Source organism: Sinocyclocheilus anshuiensis, unplaced genomic scaffold (assembly GCF_001515605.1).
Source record: "Sinocyclocheilus anshuiensis isolate Anshui unplaced genomic scaffold, SAMN03320099.WGS_v1.1 scaffold1659, whole genome shotgun sequence".
NCBI lineage: Eukaryota > Metazoa > Chordata > Actinopteri > Cypriniformes > Cyprinidae > Sinocyclocheilus > Sinocyclocheilus anshuiensis.
In genome coordinates this window covers 156,033-161,795 of record NW_015551112.1, presented here as the reverse complement: position 1 = coordinate 161,795, position 5,763 = coordinate 156,033, and the positions used below count along the sequence as shown (strand labels likewise).

The 5,763-nt window shown below is 38.7% G+C and overlaps 1 pseudogene; it reads left to right on the top strand.

Annotated features, from left to right (window-relative positions):
• Positions 1-809, top strand: part of LOC107662968 (biliverdin reductase A-like) — a 6,989-nt pseudogene extending 6,180 nt beyond the window's left edge.
• The last annotated feature ends 4,954 nt before the right edge of the window (positions 810-5,763 follow it).

The window sequence follows — 5,763 nt, the reverse complement described above, 5'->3', positions numbered from 1 at the left end:
ATATATATATATATATATATATATATATATATACATACAATTTCCTAAATTTCATAGCTGAACAATATGGTCATGAACACAAAGATGTTAAGTTCAAATGTAAATTATTGTACTTAATTAAATTAATTTATATTCTTTGAAGTAAAACTGCTCACCATTGTTTCAAGGTTTTTACTTGATAACAACTGAATAAATATAAGTCTGATATTTGTATTTATTCATTTTATCACATGTGACACAAAAATCACAAGTTAATCAGAGATCTTTCTGACACAGGCCTCTAACTTGGATTGAAGAGCGGGGTCCAGGACTGGGCAGAGCCAAACACATACACTTTCGCTTCCTGGACGCCACCATCACGAAGCTTCCTGCAGGTCAGCAGGAGCCGGTCAGTCTGTTCATGCAGGATCTGGTGCTGTTCGGCCGGAAGCTGCAGGGTGAAGTGTCTGCCGCCGAGCTCCAGGAGGAGAGGAGCAGGATCTTACACTGTCTGCAGCTGGCAGAACACATTCAGCAGCTCAGTGAAAGCACTCAGGCCTGAACCTGAACCTCTCCACACTGCATCTTCACTAAATAAGAAGAAATTAGTCATTGAGCCCACTGTGGGCATGAGTTTAGTCTTTTCCTACATGGAATTGTGGGATGTAGACTGTGGTGTACAGATAGACGACTAGAGTGGAAAATAATATTAAAATAATTAAGTATATAGATTTATTTTCATTTTGAATTTTTTTTTAACAGTGAAAATTAGTTTGCTGATCAGTTGCATTTTATGGTATTTTGTTTCTGCCAAGGAATAAAAAAATAGGAAAGGTAATTGCGACTTTTTTATTTCACAATTCTGCTTTTTTTTTTTTTTGGAGTTTATGCTTTGCAAATCTGTATTCATATCTCACAATTCTGAGAAAGTCAGAGGAAAGTCTGAATTGTGAGATAAAAAGATTTGGTACATTTTAGTTTTTTTATCCCATGGTGGAAACAAGCTTCCATTCCTTTTAAGCTCCAAAAAGGACTGCTTAAAAAAACTATCGTAAGATTATGACTTGAAGTCTGTTATATTCCTCACAAAAAAGGACCACATTTGTTATTCTCTTTATGTCCTTTTTAGACCTTGACAGATATTTTAGGTAATTATCTATCTATCTATCTATCTATATATATATATATATATATTATTTTTTCCAGTCTTGAAAATTGAAGTGATTAAAAACATGTAATGTATATTACAATCTATCTAATTCTAATCTAATCTAATTCTATCAGCATAAAGTTTAAAGTTTTTAATTTGTAAATGTAATTAATAGTTCTGTGTATATGTAACTAGTGGGCCACATCAGGATATGCAGTAACAGCTCATTCCTTTATTGTATCGTGTAACTCATAACTCTAGTTATTGCTAATTTGTTATTTGACAAAAAGGGATGATTTCTGCTGACTACTTTTTTACAGTTTTGTAGATGAGTTGGTATTTAGGATGTGACTCAAACACTGACTGGTGCAGCACATTTGCACCAAATTTCAGACAAATGAACCTCCAGAGCACTGTAAAATATTTATGGACTGTTGTTTGGTTTGATACATCATGTCATTAACATATTAACATCAAGTTACTCTGTTGACATTTTATATTTCTGTGAAAACTGGATGAGCTCTGTAAGTGTTCATACATGCTTTGAGCAAACTCAATTCATGCTGTGGTGTCATTCTGTCATTCTTTCCTGTCTGTGCTCTCTCTGGGAAAGCACTGAATGAAGCAGATCATAATCGCAATTAAAATGCACATATTGTCAGGGAAGCATACAGAGAGGGAAAGAAATGTTTTGTGTCTAACTAATATGCAGTGTTTACATTTGTCTTCATGTTTACATATTTGTGTTTTCAGTTAATAAACAAATTGTGCCTGCTTTATGGAATTTGTTTTCTGCAGCTGAATCCGCACATTAACATATTAAGTGCAACTCAGAAGTCTGATAACCTGATGTTGTTTTACACATGGCCACGTAAAATTATCACCACATTGCAGAAAAAAACACAAAAAAACATCCTGTCCATGAACTACTTAAATTTAGTCAAATAGCACTACTACCATGGTTTGTATTTTGTTGAATAATTGAAATGATTAAAATAATGATTTTTTTTGCATTACAATATGTTACAGAAATCTGTTAGGTGTATATGCTTAATTTTCTTAAACTGAAGCAAAAAAGGCTTACTTTTTTTAACGCAAACCATTTTTGCCAGTAACACTTTACAATAAAGTTTACTAATTTAAGTATTATGAACTTTTATTATTGAACATTTATTAATCAATTTCTTATTTTAGTTCATTTGCACATATACTAAGAATTTTTTTGTTTAAAGTTATATAAATTAGTTAATTTATTATGAACAATATAATTACACAATATAAAAAAATTAACTACTTAATAACATGCTAATAACAAATAATAACTGCTTTGATAAAAGCTGTTAAAATTCTTGTTCATTGTTAGTTCACGATACCGAATGCATTAACCACTGCTAAAAACTGAAGCTAATGCCGAGTTGACACTGCACGATTTTAAAACTCGTCGGATCGCCGTTGTTTTCACACTGCACTGCATGACTTCACAATAGGAAGAATCGCCGACAGCTCTGTCTGGTCCGCAAACTACGTTTCACAACAAAACACGCGAGAAGTGATAAGGAAATAACACGAGAACCCGCGTGCGTCAGACCGGAGTTCTCGCGAGCAAGACTGTAATTATTAAAAAAAAATAAATCCTGTCAGGGCATTAAAAATCTACATTGACCGCTCCGCCTCCTTTAGGCAGTCGGAGCAGCTCTTTGTATGCTTTGGTAGCTGCACCAAGGGGCTTCCGGTCACAAAGCAAAGACTATCCCGTTGGATAGCTGACACAATAGCTCTTGCATACTCCTTGGGCCTTCAATGCCCCATAGGGGTCAGAGCACATTCCACGAGAGGCATGGCCTCATCCTGGGCATGGTCCAGTGGTGTGTCCATTGCAGAAATTTGTGCGGCGGCCGGCTGGTCCTCGCCGTCCACCTTTGTCAGGTTCTACAACCTGGACGTCCCTGCTTTGCAGACTCAGGTCCTTTCTGCTTAACTGTCTCTCTGAGCTCAAATGCTCCAGGAACCATATCCCCGCCCTAAGGCTGGATTTAATCCTTGCTGGGTTTGACTATGTTTCGAACCCGCTGAAGTTCCCATGTCTGGGCTTAGCTTCCGGCACGCTCTCGGCCCTATCTAGCTCCGAGGCTGTGCGAAGCTCTAAGAACGATTATGTAAGGCCGGGCTCGACCCTTATGAGTTAGCCCATTTCTTTGCCTCTTCTTGACCCTGAAAAGAATCCGGGTCTCTGGCTATGGCCTGCTTCATTGTAGTTGATCTACAGGGCCCCCTTCTGGACGCCCTGGACAATTACATATAAGTCGTTCATCTACCATAGCACGGTGTGATTGAATAGGTTCCCGCAGCATCTAGCGACGCAGTACGAGTGAAGTATCGAAAGGGAACGTACTCGATTACTAACGTAACCTCGGTTCCCTGGGATACGGGAACGAGTACTGCGTAGCTAACCGTGCTATGATGCTGCACGACTCTGTCGTCGCTTCAGTCGATATGAATCAGTGATCCTATGCCGAGCACCTGCTTATATAGCCAGATGCCCCGCCCATTTTGGCGGGCTCGGGTGCGCTGCTTCGCCATAGGCTCGCGCAGCTCCGCTGCTCCGTCATTGGTTCATTTCTGAAACTGCTGTGATTAAAAAAAAAAGGCTTCAGTAAATCGGAGAAGAGGAGTTTCCCGCAGTGTCTAGCGACGCAGTACTCGTTCCCGTATCTCAGGGAACCGAGGTTACGTTAGTAACCGAGTACGTTATGTGACATATCCGGGTATGTTTGAAGATAAGCGAGCGGATAACCTTAGCTTTCGGTTCCAAAATCAGAGGTTACTTTCAGGGTATGTAAGTAACCATAGTAACTTGCTCTCTGAAGATAACCTGCTCTGGAGCAGGTTATGTTCCAGGGTTAGTTTACTTCAGCTCTATCAGCGCACGTGTGATCTACTGACGAGCCTTCAGTGGGCGTGACAGATAGCGCACGACATTATATAATTTTACAATATGTAATATAGCCTATAAAACACTACAAGGTAATGTTTAATTTATTATATATACTTATTTATTACATTTTCATCTCACACATGGATCGGCATTTTCTATATCTATATATGTCTAAATTCTAAATCAAAATACAGATCTGATATGACTTAATGTATAATTAGCATCAAACAACGATATGCACTAAGCATGTAAACGACCATTGAACAAAAGAAGAAGAAAGAAACAGCATGGCACGCTTTTTCTTATCGTCCGTTTCCATAGTGACTCGTCGATTCATCGCTCTGTTGAGAATGTCTTGAGTTTTAACCAGGAACATACTCTGAGTTGAATGAACTTAATCCCGGACGCGTTTTTGGAACCACATACCTCGAGTAAGCAAGGTTTGGGGTTAATCAACCGAAAGTTCAGGGTTTAGTTGACGGCAAGTTAACCGTGCTTTCTGGAATACACCCCAGGTGACCTCCAGTCATTTGTAATAATTGTGGAGGTTGTCTGTGATCCTAATCCCGTGCGAATCGGCCATGTCTGTAATTTAAGTAAAAATTCCCCTGCAAATGACCTACCATATTTTGCCGAACACCGAGGTCCTGTGATAATATTAGTCCCGTGCGAATCGGCATCTCTGTAGGCGCGTTTCCATTACAGATTTGCGCAAAACTTTGGCGATATTTTATAAATGTCGATTAAAAAAGTATTATGACGGCATTTCCATTAACCAATGTTATGTGACTAAAATGTAACCTTTTGCTGTAAGTACATTTTTTATATTTAAAGAATTTGCCACTGATGATTCAAACATGAGTTTTGAGCAGTGTAGAGTAGTGCTTGTTGTTTGTAATTTCTCCAATCACAAATGCAGACATGGTTTTATGTTTACGCAGCGCGATGCAACGCAACGTGTAAAAAGACAGTATAAGTCATTATAATCCGTAATTATGTCCCCACTGGATGCAACAAATGCCTCGTTTAATATTTTTGTCTTGTCGCTCCGGCTGGGACACGGCATCACAGTATGGTGAGGGGCGTAACATTTCCGTCACACGCTTGAGGTATTCAGCCAATCACAACGCACTGGATAGCTGGCCAATCAGAGCACACCTCGCTTTTTATTCAGCGTAATGAAGCCTCTCCTCCATTGACATCCATTAAAAAAACGGCCTCTGGTCTCCTTTCCCACGTACTGGCAAACTGGAAGCTGAAGTTTTTTGGGTAAAGGTTGCAGGCTTGCCTTCTAGTGGCTTTGGCCAAACACACGTTGGTGGGCGGAGTTACATTCCGTTTTAAATTTCAGTTTCACTTTTCAGTACAATGGCTGTAAATTATCTACTTGCATCCTTTGTCCTTCTCTTCATCTCTAACACAAGTAATAAACTTCTTACATTTTAGTTACATTTCTAAAATTAACTGAATTACTTATCTCTACAATACAATGTTGTCAAAAATGTCTGTTTTTCTACTTTAGGTTTGTCAGTTTGTAAATGCTTTATATATGGTACAGGAGTAAGACGTGTAAAACAGGTCTAAATAAATAAATCAAATCATTCTCTCTCCACAGCTTCCAGTGCTGAGATCTCTGTGTTTGTGCAGACGTCAGGTTTGATGAGTTTGAGGAATACAAGTATTATTTAAATTCTTTGAC